Source organism: Ipomoea nil, unplaced genomic scaffold (genome assembly GCF_001879475.1).
Source record: "Ipomoea nil cultivar Tokyo-kokei standard unplaced genomic scaffold, Asagao_1.1 scaffold1353, whole genome shotgun sequence".
Classification (NCBI taxonomy): Eukaryota; Viridiplantae; Streptophyta; class Magnoliopsida; order Solanales; family Convolvulaceae; genus Ipomoea; species Ipomoea nil.
Window position 1 is genome coordinate 577150 of NW_017617781.1, and position 26920 is coordinate 604069.

Here is a 26920-nt window from a genome sequence, read left to right on the forward strand (position 1 = left end):
TGACAATTCGTAATTTAGTCACAAATAATACCCTTTTTGTGACCAAAAAAATAATTCGACACTATTGTGTAGTGTAATTGTGATAATTTTTTTTTTTGTCACATATAATATGATAATTGTGACGAGTAAGTATTTGTTACGAATAAGTTGTCACTATTACTAGAATAATAGTGTCGTAATATGTTTTGTCACTATTTGTTGTCACTAAATGTATGTATATTTTGGCGGCATTATAATTATGGCGGGAACGAATGTAATTGTGACGAAATATAATGTTGACACAAATTTTTGTACTTTTTGTGACAAATAGTTGTTGGTCACTCTTTTTTATAATATTTGTGACAACTTTTTTTGTCAATAAAAATACAATTAGTCATTACCATTAGAAATTAGATACGATTGTGACAAAAAAATTTATTGTCACTCATATTGTCATTTTTGTGATGAAATTGTTATAAATATTTGTGGTGCTCTATAATTCAGTAACACATAGTACTAAATTGTAACAATAATTGTGTTGATTTCAAGTTTTGTCACTAACGCTATGATAATTGTGATGAGTAATTATTTGTTGTAATGAATTCAGGTTTTGTCTATCATTTGTTACCATACACATGCATGCACAATATCTTTTATTATATTTTTTAATAGTAATAATGTATGTGGAGATTATATATTGAAGTAATATAAGAAATAAGTTTTTTTTTTTTTTGAATACTAATATAAGAAATAAACTTGATTTCATTTAGATTTTAATTAAATGTTACCATAATTAAATTTAGTAATTTATTATATTTAAAATTCTGACTTTAATAATATTAATCATACCATAATTATTACTCAAATTATCAACTATACTTTTAATATAATATAAATTCTACAACTATGAATTAAAAAAAAATCATATACTATGATTTAAAAAAATACTTTAATATAGTTAAGATTTTAACATTAGTATTAATATTTGACATATATTTTTTCATATAGCGTGTATAAAATACTAGTATGTTTTTATAAGAATCTTGATGAATTAATTTAATATTAAACCTGATTAAATTTATTTTGTGATACAATAGGGGAATAAAAAGAATTTAAAAAAATCAAGAAAAACGTAAAAAAAAAAAATTAAAGAAATAAAAAGATAAGTAAAGAAAAGGGTAATAAGAATTAATAATAATGAAATAAAAGGAAACGTGTGGTGGGAGGATAAGGAAAGAAAGGGAATGGCGCTAGCAGAAAGATTAAAAGAGGAAAAATATAAAGGCAGAGGGGATACGGTAGAAAAAAGAATTAAGGGAAGCATATCAGCGGCAGAGATGAAGAAAAGAGGGGTGGCGACAGCGGAAGAATGATAGGAGCTGACGACGCAACGGTTGAAATCTCTGGTATTGATCGGTTCTTTTAATTTCTATTCAATTTATGTAATCCTCATTTATTTTGCTTTCAATTTCCAAATTATAAGTAGCTGGGGTTTTAGATTTTCAACTCGAAGTTAGAACTCTATGATTTAATTTATGAGATTTTGGGTTTAGATTTCCAATCCCAAGTTAGAACTCTATATTTAATTATTTATGTTGTTCGCTCTTATGTGGTTTTGTATGTTAATATTCTTTTGGAAAAGGTTATATGATAATTCTTTATTTATGTATGAATCTGAAATCATCTTTGGTGAAAGTCAATTTGATACATCTTGTTATCTCAATTTGTGGTCTTTTTATGTCCCTTGATTCTCTTCTAGTTTATTTCTTATTAATATTAACTTTTTTTAATTTATATGTAGGACCAAAGCGAAAGAAATAAAAATAATAGAGGAAATTAATAGATCAAAGCAATTAGTGGCACAAAGTCTTTTGTACAAATTGCATATGAGATGGTAAAGTAAAATTTTCTTTACTAAAAATTAAATTCATGTTTTATTCACAAAATTTTCAATTGATTATTACTTTTTGTTGTCTTTATTCTCCATTCTACAGAAAGACAAAGATTTTAATGAATGACCATGCCTTGAAGTTTGGAAGGTATCAAGAAAAAAATCTAATGGAACTAGGTCCATTTCAAATAGAGAGGAAATCATGGTATGAAATTATAATCCCATAAATGTTTTGACATTCTTAAATTAATTTACTCAATTATTAATAGGATTAATATCTATCTTAATTGCAGAATAAACTTCAAGAAGATGGAGAGAAGAATGAAGAAAAGATTTCAGTTGCATCTCTCCCACTTGTTGAAAATTTTGATTTGGTATTAAAAAGAAAGTCAAGCTATGCACGTGATTTAGATCTTAAAGGGATAACTTCAAAGACCCAAGAGAAGATTCATCTTCAAGCAAAAATAGAAGCTTCAAAGAAACATGAAAAGAATTTAGAAAAAGACCGAAGTCGCAAAATTTAAAGAAGTTACAAAATTTTGTCACTAATTTTCAGTATTTTAGTGACAAATATGATGCTACAATTTTTAAAGATATTAGAGATGAAGATGATTGCTATAAGAATTTGAATTGTTACGACTTTATTTAATATTATTGATTGTTTCAGAGTTAACTTTTTTTTTTTTGTCACAAATAAATACAACATTTGTTACCATGATTGTTGTTACAACAAAGTAACTATTTGTTACCAATTTTTAGGTCACTGATAACCATTTTTTAGTCAACAACAATTCTCACAAATAAGTACAATTATTGTGACTAAAGTGTTGTCACAATAAAATAATTAATTGCCACGATTTTAGTCGTCACTAGAACATTTTTTTGTAATAACATATTTGGTCACAAATTATACATTTATTGTGACAACGATCGTTATCACTCAAATACTACTTTTAGTGTAAGTAAATATTGTCACAAAAGTAGTGAGTAATTGTGACAACTTTTCAAAAGTCGTCACTACTACAATAGTGACGGAGGATATAGTGACGACAGGTGACGACTTCAAAAAATGGTCACTAATTTCAATAGTGACCAAAATTGATAGTTTCGGTGACAACTTCTGTTGTCACTAAATGTGAAATTTCTTGTAGTGAACCCATTTTAACCAGGTCAACAGTCAATTTTTTCACATTTTCTTGCATATCCTTCATTCCATTTTTTTCAAGGAATAATGAAAATGCATTTTGCTACAAGTTAGAAGTAATTAGATATACATTATAGGTGCACTGATTTTGAATATTGAAGTAAGTAATTAGAGAACTTACGAGCAACTGTGGACATTCAACATACTTGCTGGGAACTTTTAGCCCTTTGAGGAGTGGTATGTTGTTAATGATTTCAAGCATTGATGTAATGAAATTGAAGCACATGACAAAGAAGTGATTATGCCGGTAAACGGGAAAGAACACATTTTTTGATTTTTTTAATATATTTTTTTAAAGAAACAAATTATAAAATATTAGTAGTATGTTTAACTGTAAATATAATATTTGAAAAAGAAATGACTACGAATTTTGCATCACTAATATCAACATTCCCCATGTTCTCTATTTCAGTGGTTAGACACTGCTCAAAGTCCTCTTGTTTATGTGCTTGGTCTTGCTGTGCCCAATTTGTTGGACTGTCAAGTTGGAGATGTGGAGAATACATTTTATATTATAGGATGTTATTCATAACAAAACATGCATAATGTAAAAATAGTAATGGGGTTTGCTTACAAAAGCTTGTGTTGTGAAGAATATTCTCTTTGGCTTATCAATCCCACGACTTTGATCCAACATATTCAGTCTTAGACGTTGTGGCCTGTGTGCCAATGTTAGACATTAGGGGGTGTTACAACTTTGACGCCAAGTAGTTTGTAGCCCAGTATCATTTCGGTGGTCCGCCCTCAATCTATTCACACCATCTATAAAGTTCCTAATAGAGCCGTCAAAATGGGCTTAGCTCGCCGGGCTATCCCGCCCCGCCCCGCCAAAAGGGCGGGGTGGGCTCGTGTTTTAAAAGTCGGTTTTAGAAACGGGCTTTTTTACCCGCCCCTGCCTAGCCTGCGGCTATCCGCCAGCCCGCTTTTTTTTTTTTTTTTTTTTTTTTTCTTAAGTCTAAATCCTAAATTCCCAATCCTAAAATAAAACAAAACTGAAACTAAATAATGCTATTGGTAAGTTATTATGTTTGTTTACAAAATAATGAAATATTTGATTGTATTTTAGTTAGTTGATATTTTGGTGTATTGTAATTATTTGACTAAATTTTAGTTATGTTTACAACATATGAACTTATGTACTTAATTAGTTATGTTTTTTACTTTTGTGGAGTTTGAACTTTGAATGTTTGGTTTATGAACTTATGCAGTATGGGGTATTGACTATTTAGACTGAATGGACTCTATGGTATCATTGTTGTCATGATGTGATGAACTAATTTGTGTTATTTACTTATTTTTAATGAATTGTGAAGTTTTTACAAGTATATATAATGTATATTATAAAATTATAATATATTTCAATATTTGAGTAGTTGATTTTAGATTTATTATATGGATAAGTGTTTTAAGTAGATAACAATTAAGTTATTAACATAGACACATTAGAGTTTAGACTTTAGGGACACATGGTAAATAAATATTAAAAAAAAAAAAAGGAACGGGCTTTGACGAGGCCCGCGGGCCTAAGGGGAGGGACGGGCTGCGACTACCTAGGCCCGTTTTCAAAAAGACCTTTTTAACTCGTCCCGTTAGCCCGCATTGATAGCTCTAATTCCTAATGATCTGTTCTTTTTATATAACATACTTATATCACATTAATTTTTTTATATCATTTTAATAAATAAAATTCATGAAATAGAAAAAGAATTATAACTTTAATTATATTTGTTTACAACATGAAATAGAAAAAGAATAAAACAAACTTTATGAGCGATTTGGCACCATACATGTGACAAATAAATAATTGTTTTTTTAAAGGATAAATCTAAAATCTTTTAAAAGATAAATTCATAAAAGAATATAATGTAAGTCTATCTGTCTATGTCCTATGTTATGGCCTAGGGTCGTCCGAAGCCTTTGCTGTCACCACATCCCATAATCGAAGAAGGCAATTTCCCCACCTTCTCAATTCCTTCCTCGAAAACGACACCCATTCCCATAAAGAAATGCGACTCTATATGGCAATGGAATGCCCAAACCCCAGGGTTATCTGCCCGGAACCGCAAAGCAGTCCAGCCGTAGGGATGAACCGGGACTGTGTTCTTCATGATCGGGTTCTCAAGATTGTAGTTTTTGGGGTCACTGGACCGGTTGAACTTGTCGGACCCGTACCCCAACACCCAGAAATCGTGGCCGTGCAAATGCCAAGGATGGGTCTCACTGTTGTTAGGGTTCATGGTGTTGGCGTTTTGCAGAATTATGTCCACTGTGGAGTTGAACTTGAGCCTGTAAATGGAGTTGCTGGCCACGGCGTTAGTGTTGTTTTGGACGGAAAAGATGTCGTAGGTTCGGTGGTCGTAGTCCTCCGGCGGGGGTGTCTGGTCGAAAGCGTGCAAGAGTTTGTGCTTGAGGGCGATGAGATAAGGGGTGTGGGGTAAGTTGAAGGAGACATTATTAACAGACCATCTTCTAACCCCATTGATTTGGTTTTGTGTGTTGAGCATGACGATGACACGGTCGGAGGTTCTCGGCGGCGCGTGGACGAAACGCGGGTGGGCCTTCACCGCCAGGCTCTGCTTTACCCTGGGCTCGGTGTCGTTCCAGTGCGGCCCCGCAGGTGGAGTGGTTGGGGGATTTCTCTTAGGATGGTTTGGGTAGTAATTGAATATGCCCAATCCATTAGAGGTGTTGCTGGGTCTACTCACAATTTTTGAACTTATCCAATAGTTCCTTGAAGGGTCTTGGTCAGCTTTGACCAGTACAGAATATGTCTCCCCAGAATAAATAAACAGATTTTTCACAACAAATGGATCAACATAATGGCCGTCAGCCTCCACCACCGTCATGTTATGACCCTATAAAACAAGAAAAAATATATATATTATGTTTTTGTAACTTATACACAACCTTGTTCCTACGCTTTTAGTGATGTCGAAATTTGATATAATTTACCTCTATTTCAAAACTTAAAGTCGAAAGGGCGGTTAAGCTTCCGATCCTAAGGCGGTAAACCTTGCCGGGGACAACGGTCATGGAATACGGCGAACACTGCGGATTTGTGGCTTCACAAACGGCGTCGCTGCTTGCAGTGCTACAATTAAATTTTCCTCTTCCGTGTATAAAAAGAGACTGAAAATTTTACAAATAATTGGTGATAAATATGTGGATATTAACGAGAATTTGACTAAGCTCGGTCAACAAATTTGATGGAGTAAATTAATTAATTAAATTATTACCTGAGGCTCTCCAACCCAGGTGAAGTTAGGTGCAGGAAGGGCAAGGCCAGTAGCTTGTTCATAGTGGTCTTGTGGTACCAATCTGTGAGGAGAATACTGCGGTCATAGTCGTACTCAAATGGTTCGGAATCGGCATAAACTCGGATCATTCCTTGTAGCCCTGCTTGTCTTTGCATTCCACAGTGAGCATGGTAGAGGTATGTTCCCGGCTGCAAATCAACAAACTATGTATTAGAATCAAACGCTAGCTTACCACTTGTTGGAGATAATGAACCACAATCGATTTAATATCCGTAAAATAATATTTATATATATACACACGAAATATATATAAAATATTATTGGATATATATCCGAAATATATATATACACACAAATATATATAAAACGGACCCAACGGTTATATATACATGTATATCTACGAAAAAGATATACCAATATATATCAACCAAAAAGAAAATATAATCCTTAGATTATAATTCCAAAACAACAAGAAAGAACGGATTTTTGCTTAGAGCATAATCCAAAACAAGAAAGAAGAAGAAAGAAAGAAATATACGAGTTAGGCAAAGTGCCTGTCTTTCCTTAAAACCTTATTTGCCACCTCCCAAAAGTGCTAGGAGCGTTGTGGCCTAGGTTTCCCAGGATAAAACGTACAACGGTTCGACGTTTGAGCACCCAAACGAACGAACCCGGCGAACAAGAGCACGGGCAAAACACAGCTTCAAGAATGGAGTAGGAGCAGAATTTTTGAGAGGAAAAAGTGCTTATCTTTGTGTGTTGTGTACTCTCGTTTTCTTCCCTCACTAGTTGTCTCTCACTATGCAGGTCAAAAGCCTCTACTCCCACTACACACTTATATAGGAGGTTGGTACTTAATAGCATTATTATGACACATTAACCAACATAAATTCAATTTAAAAATTGAATTATAACGTTTGAAACGGTCGTACTTATTATCGAAATAATATCAACGGTCACGAACTTAATATCCGATTAATTCGTACCGACCATAACGTCCCGTTTCAAATATCTGAGTGACCGAAAAGTCCGTACAAACCCGAAAGGTTAACGAATTGGGACCGGAAACCACACCCGAGCGACCCGCGAGCACCAAAAGGTGCAGCACGAAATGAGCTCAGGGAGCTCATTTCTCCCAAGCACGAAACTGTGATCAAAAGAACGAAATTTGTGCTTTAAATCCCAAATTCCACTTTAAGCTTTTCCCAAAGCTTAATCTCTCGTGCTTAGTTGATTAAGCATTTCAAAGCTTAATTAATCCATTTAATCTTACATAACTAAATGAACTTTCGTGCTACACCTTTCGTCCATGCATCATTAAGCCACGAAAGGTGCATCCCAAATCCAAAACTTTATATTTACGCTTTCAAAGCTTAATCCCCTTAAGCTTACAACACCAACTTTCGTGCAGTGCAACGAAAGTTATTAGAATGCTAATTTTAATTAGCATCTAAACTTAAGTTTTTTGACTTCTCTCAAATAGGTTCACTTTGAGAATCAATTTCTCATTCACCTATTACTCATTTTGAGCGTACATTATATCAAATTCTTCGTCTCACTACGAAGAACCCGAATCCACATTGACCCGACCCAAATCGGAAGTGGATCCCACATATATTTGTACCACAAAATAATCACTCAAAATATCATTTTAATGCTATTTTTCCAACAATCCCCCACATGAATGAAAATGATTTTTAGGGTATTTTGAAATCGGAAACAACTGTGTTTAACGGTCGATCCCTGCATAGGATAGGTAGGGATCACTATACCCTTTGAACCTTCCCTTGTGAAGACATGTTTACTCTACTGGCTGTACGGTAGAACGCGATGTCTTTGAACCGACTGCCGTTTGTGTAGACGATGACATATCTCACACAAGAACCTCCCAACCATGCTCTGTTCTCATGAGTGTGCCCATTTTGGTCGTGGGTCACCGTCCTGGTTCTGCAAGAGTTTGTGAAGAATTTTGCCCATCAATTCTCCTTTGAAGCGACCCTCACTTCTCTCTCACATAGGTGATTCTTTTCCGAGTATCCCGCATACTCACACATGTCAACCGACATTCGAATCATTAAAGCACCAACGTGCTAGCCTTGTGCGGGAGTCACTGTTTCTAACGAGGAGTGGTAGGAGGTCCGAGACCCCCATAGTGACACGCTCCGTTCCATAATTTAGTTGTCCCATTGAACCTAGGTGCTAGCTGGGTTGGGTATCCACTATAGAACTTTTAGTCCAAGGGCTTTAGACCCATTCCTCGTTCCAATTTCTCCACAACCATTTGCTTACCCTCGGGTTAGCTAGTTAGCGGCCGCTACGTTATCATTTGACATCACGTAGTCAATAGAGATAACCCCCGTTTGTGAGAAATTGTTTAATGGTATTATATCTACGACTTATAAGTCTAGACTTACCATTCCACATTTAACTCTATACTTTAACCAATTTTGGCTTGACTATCGCAATGCACACAAATTGGAGGTACGAGTTCACCACTAGGAACATTCTCGAAATAATGGCATAGCCATTCGGCCTACTCGCTCGCGACACGAGTGTAAGGCTCTCAGCTTTGATCCCGTCGGATCTTAGCTATCACAAATTCATTTCGAGAATTTCCGTCCAATCGACTGCACTGGCCTACGTAAGGACGTAGCCTTTAATGGACTTAGTATCCTTTGATATCCGTGCTATATTTTCCAAGTACAGCTAGATATCTCACTTAGTGCAGTCCAACGTCACAAGCATACCTTGAGTATCTCATAACTTTCACTATTGCCTTCTAGTGCATAACACTAGGGTTACTCGTATGTCACCGAGTTCATTAACCACTAAGGCAATATCCAGCCTAGTACAACCCATTTGATACAATTAAACTACCGATAATCTGAATGTATTCTCCGTGAGAAGTACAATCTCCGAGATTATTGGCTAGTTGTACGTTAGTATCTAACGGTGTCCAAGCCACTTGATTATCATCCCTTTACAAGGATTCAATCAACTCAATGAGATTGACCTACCACGAGACCATACAGCCTTCACACGATTTTAACCTCGAAGATTAAATCTGTCAATCCCATGCATTCATGTCAAATTTGAATTTAACATGTTTAAGGTAGAATTGATCCTGTGATCGTTACTACCCACGTTGAGTTTATCGTGTATAAATAATCAGTGATTACCTCGTCTATCGTACGCATTACGTAGACATTTAGTCACTTTATTTATACTAAACTCGTTGGTCATCATTACACGATCAAAACCTCACATGCCAAACACTAAGGCAATTGTTTCGAACAATACAATGATCTCACCAATTACACACTTTCTTTCCATAGCGCGGAACCACAAAACCCTCAGGTTGTTCCATGTCTATTAAGAAAGCGATACATCCATTTCGATAAATTTCCAAGTCTCGCTAAACGGCTTTGGCAAGTATCATTCTAATGGATTACATTCTCATCACAAGAGAATATATATATCAAAGTGACCGTGGCACAATTACAAGTCTGGCCATTTTACTTCAATATAACCAACCGGTTTTATCTTCCGACTAGTGATCCACTTAGGATCCCAAGGTTTTACAACCTGGAGGAAGAACAACCAGTTCCAAGTATGATTCTTTAAGATAGAATCTACTTCACTCTCGGTAGCCTCTCTCGGGTTGGTCCACCTGTAGAAGTCACCACTTCTACATACGTTCGAGGCTCATTTTCTAGCAACCATGTCAGAAAATCCGGTTTATTTTCTAGTAAACAAGTTAGATTGTGCGCATCACACTCTAACATGTATGTCAGAAAATCTGGACCAAAGGATTTTTCAATCCTAGCTCTCTTACTACGTCTAGCTTTGAGCTCGGGTTCTCTTTCATACCCTTCAACCATAGCTACGCCGAAAGTTCCTTTCAATGTGCTAGGTCCTTTATTGATCCTTCACAAAATTACATCTTCCAAGAACGATGAATTTCTTGAATCAATCTTTCGTGTTCTTATGTACATCCAAACTCTTGGACTCGTGTACTAAGAACCAATACACACATTTGGCAAGACACCCCCACATTTCAGGCATTAGTAGGACAACTTCCTACGTACCCACAATTCGTAAGAATTCCATGTGGGTAACCTTAATTAAAAGGTACTTACTTGTCCAAAGTATTGTCTCACCCCACATACTTTGAGGTAGACCCGAACTTATCAACGTCTTGATATTTATGTTCGGCAACAACGTTCGATTGAGGTGAATACCGTGCCGTACTCTCGAGTACAATACCAACGCTTGCGCCGAAATCACCAATAGGTGTTTCACGTTCACAACATCGATCGTTCGTAACCGCATTAATCCACGATTAATTTGGTTTTTCTCTTTTTATTCTTTAAAGAATAAACATGTGTTACACGCTAACACATCTCGTATGTGCTAACAGATTAGCCCTCACGAATCCATTCGGTTTTGACCGAAAGGCCACAAACCCGAATCAGTGCTTCCGAAATTGAAGCACGAATCAGTGCTTAGTAGTGAAGCACGAAACATGCTATACCAAGCACGAATCATTGCTTATAAACTAACGCATCGATTCCAAAGCAATCTTTATTGCTTTAAATTATAAACTCACAACAACCATTGGTTGCTTGACTTATAATTCCAGTGCTACTTGGCACTAGGATTATTAGTTAATTTTACAATTAACCAAAACCTCCTTTCGTGCTAATCACATAACACTTTTACAACGCTAAATTTAATTAGCCACATACGAAAGGTTTAAGCTAAGTAGATTAGCATTAAGACCAATCATAATCTAGCACCTTTATTGTTATTACCAAAGCACCAAATGCTTAAGTTTTTAACACCTAAAGGTGCAGCCACCAAGTGGCCGAAAGTACCTAATTAGACACTCTACCTAGTGCTTAATAGCACTATTGCAGTGTTTTAATTTGCACTTCAAAGTGCCAAATTAAATTGCACTTTTCATTAGTGCTACAAAAGCACTATTTACCAAAACACAATTTGTCTCAAATTTAAATATACTAGTATAACTTGAAATTTTTGATCAAGTTAATTATAACACAATTAACAAAACCAAATCATCCAAATTTCCAAAACTAGTTGAACCAAACTCATATAATCGTTCTTAGAATATTATATAAAATATTCAACACTTGAGCTGTGACGCCCACGATTATATAGTTGTCCAATTTTTGACAAATTGATCCTTGAAATCCGTATCGTTCTACATGAACTAGAACCGAAGTTCGTTACGGAATTTCAACATGTAACGCGCTTGTTACATTTCGTTCCGGCCGTTAAGCCATTTTAGCATTTTCCACATAATGCTACGTGATGCACTACGCACCCATATTGAATCATTTCATACATTTGACATTATTCTAGCAAATAATTTGTATGTACCAAGATTCAACTCAATGGAACAATTATATTTTTATTCAAATAAAAATATTACAAGGATACTACAATATTTATTCAAAATAAATAAATAGGAAAAACTACATTGGAAACAAATTCCTTATTCCTATCTCGTAGTAGTCCTTCAACCCGTGTGCCTTGTTCCATTCTCAACCGTCCACTCCACAAAGGGTGGTTCATAGCGCACAGCGGGGGTACCTCGGTTGTGACCTCACTCGTCCAACCATCCACATGTTTTGAACATGGCGAAATTGTCCTCAACCTTTTCACCAGGATGACGATTCGCTTCATAGTGGCATTTCTCCTTCTTCTCGTAATCTTCTTGAAAGCTAAGCTTCCGCTTAAGTTTCCTTTGATTACGGTTGAAGTCATTGGTCACACTACAATAGTACTCAGACCATGTAGTTATTACACCATCATAGGATCCTTCGTGGCTTTTAGCCGATCCACTAGACAACACAATAGGTACCAATTGTGTGCCATTAGCCACAGGTCTACCGGATCGTGAACCAAAGTTCTCCGGAGCACCATCGTGTGTTTTAGCAACTCCTATGGAAATAACATTTCCAACGTTGCTGCCATCAACTGGTATCACGGAATGTGCAACATCGTTGCCTTTCCGATCATTTGAATGTGCACCTCCGGCAACATTCACGGATCCAACACTTTTGGACTCCACCGATTTGTTCATTATCAAAAATAAATAAGGTTTTAAGATTGTTGGAGATAATGAACCACAATCGATTTAATATCCGTAAAATAATATTTATATATATACACACGAAATATATATAAAATATTATTGGATATATATCCGAAATATATATATACACACAAATATATATAAAACGGACCCAACGGTTATATATACATGTATATCTACGAAAAAGATATACCAATATATATCAACCAAAAAGAAAATATAATCCTTAGATTATAATTCCAAAACAACAAGAAAGAACGGATTTTTGCTTAGAGCATAATCCAAAACAAGAAAGAAGAAGAAAGAAAGAAATATACGAGTTAGGCAAAGTGCCTGTCTTTCCTTAAAACCTTATTTGCCACCTCCCAAAAGTGCTAGGAGCGTTGTGGCCTAGGTTTCCCAGGATAAAACGTACAACGGTTCGACGTTTGAGCACCCAAACGAACGAACCCGGCGAACAAGAGCACGGGCAAAACACAGCTTCAAGAATGGAGTAGGAGCAGAATTTTTGAGAGGAAAAAGTGCTTATCTTTGTGTGTTGTGTACTCTCGTTTTCTTCCCTCACTAGTTGTCTCTCACTATGCAGGTCAAAAGCCTCTACTCCCACTACACACTTATATAGGAGGTTGGTACTTAATAGCATTATTATGACACATTAACCAACATAAATTCAATTTAAAAATTGAATTATAACGTTTGAAACGGTCGTACTTATTATCGAAATAATATCAACGGTCACGAACTTAATATCCGATTAATTCGTACCGACCATAACGTCCCGTTTCAAATATCTGAGTGACCGAAAAGTCCGTACAAACCCGAAAGGTTAACGAATTGGGACCGGAAACCACACCCGAGCGACCCGCGAGCACCAAAAGGTGCAGCACGAAATGAGCTCACGAAAGGAGCTCATTTCTCCCAAGCACGAAACTGTGATCAAAAGAACGAAATTTGTGCTTTAAATCCCAAATTCCACTTTAAGCTTTTCCCAAAGCTTAATCTCTCGTGCTTAGTTGATTAAGCATTTCAAAGCTTAATTAATCCATTTAATCTTACATAACTAAATGAACTTTCGTGCTACACCTTTCGTCCATGCATCATTAAGCCACGAAAGGTGCATCCCAAATCCAAAACTTTATATTTACGCTTTCAAAGCTTAATCCCCTTAAGCTTACAACACCAACTTTCGTGCAGTGCAACGAAAGTTATTAGAATGCTAATTTTAATTAGCATCTAAACTTAAGTTTTTTGACTTCTCTCAAATAGGTTCACTTTGAGAATCAATTTCTCATTCACCTATTACTCATTTTGAGCGTACATTATATCAAATTCTTCGTCTCACTACGAAGAACCCGAATCCACATTGACCCGACCCAAATCGGAAGTGGATCCCACATATATTTGTACCACAAAATAATCACTCAAAATATCATTTTAATGCTATTTTTCCAACACCACTTAAGGTACAACTTGGGTAATGGACTTGTCCTTTACACTTTATGGATCTCGATCAGCCTAACAATTATCCAGCCACCGAGTGCTTAGACTTGGCCTTTATCAGCCTCCACCCAACACTATGAATCCCATAACATGATGATCAAGAATCTTGTTCTTTAATCTGATAAAACAGTAAAGTGGCAATTAACTTACTCTGTCGACAACAAATTTGTAAACGTGTCTCCTGCCACAACTGGGCATTGGGTCACCCCCTCTGTGCCATCAGCCCATGGAGTTCCTATCTGAAACCATTTAAAACAACACAGTACAAATTCATATACCACCATGAAATTAATTTCTGGAAAACCAGATGAGATGAGAGAGAGCTGCTTAATTAATCATAACTTAAACTCACCTGTCTGATGCCATGCCAATGGATGGCGAGATTTTCAGTTAACAAGCTGTTCTTGACCTCCACCACAACGGTGTCACCTTGTTGAGCCACGATGGTGGGTCCCGGAGATTTGCCGTTGATGGTGATAGCCAGCTTCTTGTAACAATCCGGCGACTTCAACTCGTACTTCACATCCCATTTGTAATGCCGAACTTTAGCGTCTACTGAATTCGCGGAAGCAAAGGCGGCTAAGAGGACTAAGCAAAGACGCACAAACCTTATTGTCATCATCTTGGTGCCCAAACAACAAATTAAAGTGACTAAATATATATATATATATATATATATATATATATATATATATATAAACAAAAGGCTAAAGTGCCAAATCGCACCATGAACCAATTGCGATATGTCATGCCGCACCCTGATCTTTCATAACTGCCGATTCGATGCATAAACCAAAATTTTTTTGTCGCCTAGCATTTTTTACAGGTTGCTTTTAAGTTTCCGGTTGTAAGTTGCTGATGTGGAATGGTTTTTTATTGACTTGTTTAAATATATATTAAAAATATGACATGGCAGTCATTTTTTACTTTCTCAACCTTTCCAACCTCCACATAAAACCTGATAACGTCTTGTTACGTTCGACTCTCACGGGAGCCTGAACCTCGCCGATTTTGGATCGACGGAGTGGTTCGGAGGGTACGAGGAGAATGTGGCGATGAGTGGGGTGGCGGGGATGCCCTACTATGTGGCACCGGAGGTGTTGATGGGAGAGAGTATAGTGAGAAGGTGGACGTGTGGAGTGTCGGGGTGATTCTGTACATAATGCATGCCTTTCTACGGCCATACTCCGACGGAAACTTTCTTGCGTTAAACTCATTGAAAACTTGGCAGATGATGAAAGTGTAGAACCAGTAATACTTTGTCATTTGTTCTTCTTGTAGTAATTTCTGAACTTCGTTCCATTGACTACTGGACCATCTATATTGTCTCCTTCCTTCAATATTCCACATTCAGTAGCTATTGCTTTGTAAGCAAATGCAACACATCTCAGGCTTACATAGTTACATGTAAAGCTTTTATCTCTCCACTTTTGACATGATACTTTCCAGTGCGTTTCAACTCCCTTCCTCACCAATACACCACTTCTTTTCTTTTGTGAGTTAAAAGCTTCGACTTGGGTTTCCGTTTTGCTTCTGGAATAAACCCACAGATGCCTCCACAGTTGGGAAATATGGGAAAGAATATTCCTCCACAATTTCCTCAACAACAAGCTGAAAAGTTAGTAGTCTTGATGGATCACCTGGTCCCAGATCACATCCCAGCATGCCTCCTCAATCACAGCCTCTATCATCACTCCCACCAACTCCAATTAACTATTATCCTAATTCCTACAGTAACAGTTCAGTATACTTCCAACCCCCAAAGAATTCCCAGAGTCCTTAGGCAACAAGATTTTATAATCAGATTAAAATCCATGGCTAAATCAACAACTGGACCAATGATGAGCACAACAGAATCCACGATACCACTGGCTTTGGTTTTGCTGCCAATGAACTCCTTGTGACGAGAGACACACAGAGAATTTCTGGAGACAATCAGTTCAGATGAGAGGAGAGGGGAAAAGGGCGGAGCTCATCCCGTCGCTGCTTCTAGACGCTGCCAACCACCGCCGTTCACTGCTATCGTCGGATCTGTTCACAGGAAGGAGTCATCGGATCTGCCTTGCTGCTGGCGCCGTGCTACCATTAACGGGGAAGAGGGGGCGAGGATAAAGAGAGAAGCACGAGAAGGGAGGGGAGCTGGCCATTGTCGCTGGCTACTTGCTTCGCCGGAAAGGGACGCCGGACAACGAGAGAGAAAGAGAGCAAAAAGGATGAGAGAGCTGAGGCGAAGGCTACGGTGGTGTCGTTTTTTTTTTTTTTTTTTTTAAATAATTAAAAATGCTTACATGTCAATATTACCGGCTCATGTCATTAGGTTTACCTGGAAACCTGTAAAAAATGCTAGAAGACAAAAAAAATTTAGTTTGTTCATCAAATTGACAGTTATGAAAGGTCATAGTGCGGCATGGCAAATCGCTATTGGTTCATGGTGCGGAATGACACTTGAGCCTAAACAAAATCTTCCTTCTAATATTTGTCTCGCCCAAACTCATTAATTATTGAATAATATGGCAAAATATGGCAAAATACAGAATATTGTATAAAGTAACATAATATATAGTAATAATTAATTAAAATAATATTAGTATGGTAATACACGAAATTATGGTCATTATATATATACTCCAATTACTCCAATAATAGGTACTAGTTTTTTTTATTACGCGCTTTACGCAAATAGGATAATGTCGAATAATTATTATTAAATAAGTATTTCAAAGTACATCAATACAATATTATATAGGAGATATTCATACATAAGTAAATAAATATTGAATTTGTTTATTTAAATAAGTAATTTAAAGTATATAAATGCAAGATAATATATTAGAGATTGATTATAATTGTCACTAAAATAAATATTTGCAACTTTGTAGTAACGCTAGTCTAAATACTCAGTCTAAAAGCGATAGTCTAAATAAATACTACTTTTGATTTAAATTTCTCTAATTCGCTTTTGGGTAGCATTATCATTATATTCACCTTCAGTACATGTCCTTTTTTTTTATTGGTAGTGTGTCATGTGCAATTGGGTTACTGGTGGTAACATAGAGAGATACATCGTGCAATGAGATTATAGTGTATGAAGCTTTAGATTTGTCTTGATGTGTATATGAGTGTGATCTTAGTTGTACTATGAACTCTTTATCTTACAAGCACATATTGATATTTGGTAGTGATAGTTTTTCCCCTACATGTTTCATGTGTTGTGAGATGTGTATCGTAAGTTATTATGTAAAAGTATTAAACAAAATATTAATATTTATTATATTGTATAAAATACTTGGTAAATAAATATATATAACATATTTTGTATTATAACTTTGATATTTAATTACAGGATGATGTAAAAAGAAAACAATGGACACTATACTGAATATAATAAATTAATAAATTTGAATATAAGGAATCTTTGAATTATAGAAAATAAAGATAATATAACTAATGAAATTATATCTCTTTTTAAATTTTTTATAATGAATAATTTTTTAAAATAAAGACATTATAGACATCTAATTCTAAATTAATTAAATGCATATATATTATTTTTTGTTGTAGCTACTAATTTATTTAATTTAATAAGAGTAATAAAGTGGCATACATACTTTTCATCAACAATAATAAAAGCATTGATTTTTTTTAATTTCTATTCGTTCTCGAGACAAATTGTTTTGAGAGTTTGTCAATGACAATTGCCACAATTGCTATCAATTGATAATAAATAATTCAAAATATATGGTCACAATAGATATTGTTATAATGATATAGTAAAAATTAAATTAACTTACAAATTTCTTTAGAAGTTTTCATGCATTGATAATATTCTGATGTGTAAACTTATTCAATTGGGCCAGTGGGATGTCAACATTGTCAATTCTTTGAAAAATGGTCGTACAATTTCAGAGTCCAGGTGTAATTTATTTATGATCAACAACTTTGTAGTTAGGTCGCGCAAGTCTGACAATGATGTAAGAACAATTTTGTCCGATAAAAAAAATAATAGTATAATATTTGTAAAGTAATGTACAATTTTACCATTATAAATATACAGACAAAAATATTAATACCATAATGACCTAAATCATTCCAATAATGCAAAAGCATAATTGAAATGTTAAGTTTTGTTCTAAATAATCAAAAGAAGATTAATTAAAAGAAAAAAAAACTTAACCTAAAATTGTTTTTTTTTTTTTTAATGCAAGAAAATCAAATGATTTTTAAAGTTTCTGATTTATAATCTTTGATGCTCAACTTTGAAAGCTATGTATTTAGTTGGGCTAATTATTTGACCAAAGTTTATGTTAAATTGTATATTATATATATATATATATATATATATATATATATATATATTAATATGTTTTAACATATTCGTAGTATATGTTTAACAATTATGCCAACTCTAATTGGGAGAGAGTTCGAACCTAAGACCCTTTTATAGAAATTAATGAGTAAGTTAAGAATAATAAATAGTTAACGGAGTATTCCGTTATTAAAGTTTATACTAACGAAATTTAGGGTTATTTAAGGGAAGAAAATAATATAATAGAGGGTAAATAAGGAAAATCATTAAATAATACTAAAATCAAAATAATATGAACCATTCATTTTAAGAAACAATTACACCGACATTTTTTTGTTCTAGTTAAGAGCCTAATATTATTGGCTCTTATGAGATTTGTATATTACCGTGTATATAAAATATAGGTATTACCGTGTATATTAATCTACATTTCAAATATCACATTTTCATCCTTTAAGAACATAACAATAGCTGTACAGTTCTACCAACACAAATTCGGACAGAAAATATAATAATACCTATTCTCAATGGCGGCTGAACTTCAGAGCGAGATTGTTGGTAGTGAACTTCATCCTAGTCTCCATTGAAATAATAACAGGTTTAGAGTGCTCCGTGTTGTTCATCTTCCAATTGTGCGTAGTACATGATGTAGAGGTATTTTTTTAAAAACTATAATCTTAATCTTAATATTTTGTATCTCTAAAATTGTAGTTGATGCATATGGTTTTTTTTTTTTTTTTTTTTTTTTTTTTTTTTTTTTTACAATTTCAGGGAACTTTTATACATATGCATATTCCTCAAATGTATGTTGCAAAGTGGTTCAACAAATTTAAAGAAGGCAAAGTTTATCGAATTCATAGATTTTGTTGGTTTATAATGAGTATAGAAACAAAACTACTAATCACAGGTATATACTGAAGTTTTGTGACAGAACTACTGTGGGAATATTGAAAGATGCAGATTTCCCAACACATGTTTATGACAGAGAAGATTATGATTTCTCTGAGGAGGTGGATTATTGCTTACATTATTTTGCTTTTTGTATAACTTTATTGAGGTATTTAAATTTTCCTAACTTTCACGATTCTCTGGATGGACAGGTTCCTGAACCTTCGATTGGAAATTAGGATTCGACCAAAGAAGGGGATTCTACCAAAGAAGGAGATTCAAATAATGAGGAGTCCTTTCAAAAAAAAATAATGAGGAGTCTGTTTAGAGATGAATAATGAGGAATATGTCCACAATTTAATAGTTTTTGTGTAATGGTATTTACCTTAATTTAGTACTAATTTGCAATATTCTGTTATATTTTTGAAATACAATCACACTTTTATTTTATATATTCGAAAAACAAGCATACGTACTGTTACGAATCATTTACGAAATATAATCAAATTTACGGATGTGGTGCCATTTTTTCCAATTATTTATAAGAGTTTTCCACTTTGTATAATATAACGAATTGATCATTTTTAATTCATATAACTGTTTTAATAATTTATATATATTTATATATAAATTATATAAAACTTATTCAGTAACCAAGTGTTTTGTAATATTTATTCACGCATCGTGATATTTTGAGCATATCTCTTTTTACATAAATCTAATTAATGTGATTTAGAGGTTGGTGTTAGTAATATTATCTTGATATATATATACATATATATATATATATATATATATATATATATATATATATATATATATATATATATATAGAGGGATGCACTCAGGTGCGAATAAGTGCTCAGGAGGGAAATGCGAACGAATCAGCACGCGACACGTGTCCAGATCTAATAACTTAAAAAAAATGCGGTGGCATTTTCGTAAATAATTGAACATCGAAAGGCAAGTAAAATCACTTACAAGTGCACCTACTTTCACCTATAAGTGCATGTAATTTTGCCTTGTTAGCATTCACTTTCCGCAATCATTCATGCACCTCGGTGTGCTTATAACTATATGTGCAACTATTTATTATAACTATAGGTGCAACTACTTATAACTATAGGTGCACCTACTTTCACCTATAAGTGCATGTAATTTTGTCTTGTTAGCATTCACTTTCCACAAACATTCATGCACCTGGGTGTGCTTATAACTATATGTGCAACTATTTATAACTATAGGTGCAACTACTTATAACTATAGGTGCACCTACTTTCACCTTTGTTAACATTCATTGATCTGAGTTCAGCGGGTAGTAATACCCCTGAAAACCACTCGCAAACATTCATACACCTAGGTGCAACTACTTATAACTATGTGTGCAACTACTTAGAACTATTGGTGCAACTACTTAGAACTATAGGTGCAACTAAGTATTGATGCTCAGTGTAAATTTTTACTTGCACCTATAATACATTTTACATGCACTTGTAATACATTTTACTTGCACTTCGATGTTCAATTATTTATGAAAATGTCACCGCATTTTTTAAAAAAAATCAGTGTTTCTCATCCATTAGATCTGGACACGTGGACGAACATAATTCATTCCTATTTCGCGCCTGGGCGAAGCATTCAGGTGCGATTCTATATATATATATATATATATATATATATATATATATATATATATAGATGTGTATTCAAATGAGGACAAGTATATTATAGAGGATTGTGAGGACAGATATAGTGTGTGCCATTAGCCGGTATGTCGTGTGCATGGCCGAATGTAGTCATGTGCGACAGTTTGTATGTCGCGTGCTAGATTTGTTAATTTATAGAGCCTAGGTTCGATACCTGATGTTTACATTTATTCTTGTGTGCCATTATGTATTAAGTTGTGTGCCTGGTATTAATTTGTTGTGTGTCCATTATTTGTCCTCATAGACCTCTATATATTGTTGTCCTCATTTGAACTCAACCCTATATATATATATATATATATATATATATATATATATATATATATACATAGATACATGAAGTGTTTCATATCATACTCGGACAGAGAATTCTCTCCCTAGAAGTCTGCTAGGGTTCCGCATCCCTCCTTCGACGCACGGGAAGGTTTCTCCGATCAATCTCCAGTCTTCTCCTTCGACATTCTTCTCTACGACGATGGCCGGCAGTTGGCTACGTAGGTCATGATGGAAGCAACAACAACGACCGGTGGTGACGTCGACGAGGTGGCGCAGAGTTGGGCAGATATCGTCCTTGAGGAGGAAAACGATGTCTTCGCACTGGTGGATCAGTTCGACGACGTCGACGTGGTGCTGTCCGGGAATCATGAAGCTTGGTGGGCAGATTCTTAACAACGAAGATTGTCAAGGAAGAGTATATGAGCCAGGTCATGGCCTTGGTATGGCAGCCAGTTAAGGGTGTCCAGGTAACTGAATTAAAACCTGGCCTATTCTTGTTTGTTTTCTACCATGAGACAGACATGCGGCACGTTCTAGATGGTGGCCCATGGTTGTTTGAGAACCACACTCTGATTTGCAAGCAAGTTCGGGATGGTGTGATACCGGTTACGGTACCACTTGATACTGTTGATATGTTGGTTCAGGTCCATGAGCTTCCCCTAGGGTATACATCAGATGTGATATTGGAGTAGGTTGGTAACTTCCTAGGAACTTTCATTAAAATTGATGACCGATTTGCTAATGCACCATGGAAGACCTTCTATCGTATAAGGGTTTCGTTACCGATTTCGAAACCGCTGAAACGGCGTATGAAGCTCTTGAAACGGGACAAAACGACATATTGGGTAAGCTTTAAATATGAGAGGCTATATAATTTCTGTTTTTTCTGTGGTATGTTGGGACACTTGCATAGATATTGTTTGAAGGCTCGGGAAGCGGCTATTCCGGTAGATAAATATCCCTATTCTGATGAGCTGCGTGCTAGTCAACGGAGAGGACCACGGAAGGTGGGGGTGCCGTGGTTGCTAGATAAGGATGGTAAGCCCGTGCAAGTGGCGGCGACCGTGGCTACTGTACTGCCGGGAGGACCAACTACCGATGCCTCGGTGGACTAGGATTCTGGCCGGCGGGGGCCCGAGCCGCTTATGTTGGCTTCGGCGAAGAGACGGCGGGAAGGTGAGTGTAACATCCCAAAATTTTGAAACTTTTAAAACTTATATAATAAAGGTAAATTCTCATTAAATCCCAAAACAGAGTATTACTAAACATAAGAGTGCGGGGTGTTATGCCACATCTGAGCTGGAGAACTCAGATGCACAGGCTAAACTAACTAAATATCCTCAATACATCATCATGGCACGCAGGCCGAAAGGAAAACTATCTATCTAATCCAAGTCCTTCTAGCGCGCTCCGGAAGCTAATCATCTGTGCCTGAAAGCCAAATATATCTGTTCAGCGAATGATGCTGGTAACCCACTCCAACGCGTTGAAATACAATATAGGTAGATATATATATATATATATATATATATATATATATATATATATATATATATATATATATAGATATATGAAAACCATTTTGAAGCCAGAAGATATATACTTAGGAGACTCTAGCTTTAAAACCAGGAATAGACTCGACAGGTAGGGATCATCACATTAAACAATGATAATCAGTTATATAGAGACAATATCATAAAGAACATGTATCTAAGGTCACAGTTCACTTTCAAATCATTCACATCATCATTCAATCAACATTCGTGTCACATAAGCACACTTTGGTGGCGCCACGGGACCAATCGCATGCCCCGAACATGAGGGTTAGTGCATATAGTACTAACACGGCCCCGCAGCACCCTACCTCATACCGCAGCATGAAGGAGTTGATCGCAGCCAACTGTATAGACCGTCGATAGTTTCAACGGCGGATCACAGCCCTACACACCGCTGACGCGCTCAGTCGGTGGACTGTGATCCTCTTTTGGGGACTGCGACCCTACACACCGCTTGACGAGCACAGTCGGTGGGTCGTAGCTGATTAAAGCCCTACACACCGCCTGAGGGACTCATTCGGTGGGTAATGATCTTCGGGGACTACGACCCTACACACCGCTGGCCCATACACTTGGTGGATCGCAGCCGACCATAGCCCTACACACCGCCTGATCACTCATTCGGTGGACTATGGCCTTCCTCGGGCTAGTGGCCCTACACACCGCCTGGCGCGTCCAGTCGGTGGACCATAGCACACGAGGCCCATGTGGACCACAGCCCAAGAAGTGAGTCACTGACCGCAGCCAGGAGAATGAACCGCAGCTCATGAGTAACCAGCTTGACCGCAGCCAAGTGTATAACCAATTTGATCGCAACCAAATTGGGGTATCATGCTCAAATAACACATAGTAACACATATTAGCACATTGGGAAGGGGGAAAGCGTATAAATAAACTTAAGCGTGATTATCCACATATTAAGAATAGTCCTAAGGGGTTCATACATCTTCCTCCTAGGTCAACGAGTTATCGATTCAACTAGCATGCAATATACGAGACTCTTTTATCCTACGATCGGTACCCGAAACATCAACTAGACTCATGCATGACAAACGGGGTCCGTTGGGACACCACGGGGGGGGGGGGGGGGAACATCAAACGGGGAAGCCGAAGTGCCAAAGTGGGCAAATTCCAGCGGGTGGAGGATCACCCGCCGGCGAAGGACCTCCGGGCAGCGGGTGCCCGGCGAGCAGACGTCTGCCCGCTGCCAGTGGCGGGTCCCCCTACTCCCACCTACCCCCTATTGACTCTTTTCCAAAATATACGTCCCGGGATCCTTCGTGGAACCCGAAACCATGCTTAGACACTTTTAAACACAATTGATGACACCACGTAGACAATTAACAGATCAAAAGTAAGAATCACATAGAACACATCCTAACATGACTTCTAAACATAATCAACACCCGAACATGTGAATTCCCACCCAAATATGCCAAGAAAATCCCAATACGAAATTCATGATTCAACCTAGGGCGCTAATCACATTTAAATCACAAAATCATGCTTTATCTTTAAAAATCAAGAACATCACACAACTATCAAGAACCTCTTATCATCATCAAGATCATCAAGATCACACATAAAATCATCTCATCAATTATCAAGATCATATCACAATTATCATAGAAGATTTCATCAAGACACAAGCATATAGAAGGAGCCAAAGAAGAAGATTATAGCAAAGAAAATAAGTTTTGTTGAGACATGGGTTAACTCTTAGCCTTAATTAAATTCCTTGGCTATGAAGGGTCTTTCTTTAAGATTTCTTCTTTCTTGATTTCTCCTATGAGAATTCTTGGGAATTCTTGTGTGGTGAGAGTTATTGTGGTGTGGGTTCTAGGTGCCTCCTACGCCCCTATTTATATATACCTAAGAGTCCCAATTAGGGTCTAAATGGTATGGGCTTGCTAATTCTATTCCTTATAGGACTAAGGGGTTGGTTTTAGGGATAAGGGTCCATGAGCTATGGTGGACCCCTTTTTAGTTAATTAATGGATTTTAATTCTCTTTTTAGGATAGGTAATTAAATAATTAGTTTGGGTTAGAGGTCGTAACACGGGGTGTTACAGTGAGGATATCATGCATGTGGGTGAGGTTGGGGAGGATGTTGCAATGACAGAAGTTGTTCAAAAAAACTTGTCATTGGCGGGTACTGGTTCCCAGGCCCGCCCATCATCATAAGTACCCTCAGTTGGAACTTTCGTGGCTTGGGCAATCCACGAACAGTTCGTGAAGTGAAGGACCTTGTATCGCGTAAGAAGCCCGATTTTATTTTTCTCATGGAAACTAAGGTAGGTCGAATACATGTTGAACGTATTCGTGTCAATCTTGGTTTTGATGGTCTTTTTATGTTGATTGTGTTCGTCTAAAAGGAGGTCTAGCTTTGTTGTGGCGAAAGAATAATACAGCAAGGCTTATCAGTTTTTCTTAAAATCATATTGATATTGAGGTGACTATGACTGGCTTTCCGAAGTGGCGTATGACGTGTTATTATGGCTTCCCAGAACGTAGTAGGCGTACAGAGGCATGGGATTTATTAAAGTCACTAGCACCACAATCTACACTTCCATGGGTTATGGTGGGTGATTTTAATGATCTCCTTTTTCAGTATGAGAAGAGAGGAGGTAACCCACATCCAAATAATCTCCTTTGCGGATTTGGGGAGACTATTGAGCAATGCGGTTTGTCTCAACTGCCTATGAGTGGATATCAGTTTACGTGGGAAAAGAGCAAGGGGACGTCAGATTGGATTGAGGAAAGGCTAGACAAGGTTCTAGCAACAAATGATTGGTGTGGTATTGTGCCTGAAGCAAGAGTAATTAATCTATTGACAAGGACATCTGATCACTCTGCACTCTTACTAGAAACCCATAGTCTATGTCGATGGAATGTGGGAAGAAAGAGATTTCGTTTCGAGATGGCCTAGTTACATGATGAGGGATGTAGGGATGTGGCAGAGAAATCATGGGGAGAAAGAAGATCAGAAGAGATCCAAAAGTGCATAACACATTGTGGTGATCACTTGGCCCGCTGGGGCAGTGATCGTTATCATAAGTTTGGTGAGAAAATTATACAACTACGAAAGGACCAATTACATCTGAGAGGACGCACGGATCCAGCCTCCCTAGCTGAATTCCAGCGCTTGGAGGAAGTTCTAAGTCACATGGAGACCTAGGAGGATACCTATTGGAGACAACGAGCCAAACAACATTGGCTTAAAGATGCAGATACCAATACAAAGTTCTACCACAGGTATGTCTCTCATCGTAAGAAAAAAGAATACAATCTTTAAACTTATGAATGATAATGGGGAGTGGATGGAAGGGGAGGATATGAATAATATTATTTTAGATTATTTTGATGGAATTTTCAAGTCTGGTAATCATGTGAGTGGTAATGCTTTATTTGATAATGTAATGCCACGAGTTACCCAGACCCAAAATAATTTTTTGCTTCGACCCTTTGAGATGAATGAAGTTAAAGATGCACTCTTTGCAATGTTCCCTGATAAAGCGCCTGGCCCTGATGGCATGAACCCTGGATTCTGTCAACATTTCTGGGATGTAGTGGGGAGTGATATTTCGAAATTTATAATTAATTGTCTAAATACTCGCTCTTTCCATGCTGGTTTAAATGATATGGATGTGGTGCTGATCCCCAAGAAAAATATCCCTGAAGTGGTCTCTGATCTTAGGCCTATAGCTTTGAGTAATGTAATTTACAGGATAATGGCCAAGATGATTACCCATAGAATGAAGCCATTGATGCAGAACATTATATCTGAATCCCAGAGTGCTTTTATACCTGACAGATTGATCACAGATAATATACTCATAGCGGCTGAAGTGGGACATTATTTGAATAGGAAACATTATGGAGTTGTTGGTTGGGGTGCCCTCAAACTTGATATGGCCAAAGCCTAGGACCGTATGGAATGATCCTTTCTTCATAAAATGTTACTGGCCCTGGGTTTTGATGACAGGTGGGTGGAATTAATTATGTTGTGTGTGACTACAGTATCATACAATTTCCTGATTAATGGCTCTCGCAGTACTCCGGTGACACCCACCCGTGGACTAAGACAGAGGGACCCTTTATCCCCTTACCTATTTATTATTTGCGCAGAAGGACTTTCATTATTATTGCAGCAATCACAAAATGAATGGACTAATACATGGATGCAGAGTAGCAAGAGGCGCTCCTCCTATCTCCCATTTATTTTTTGCTGATGAC

General features: G+C 36.6%; 1 pseudogene; it reads right to left on the reverse strand.

Annotated features, from left to right (window-relative positions):
- Positions 1 to 4889: 4889 nt before the first annotated feature.
- On the reverse strand, positions 4890 to 14603 carry LOC109185716 (annotated as a pseudogene).
- Positions 14604 to 26920: the final 12317 nt, after the last annotated feature.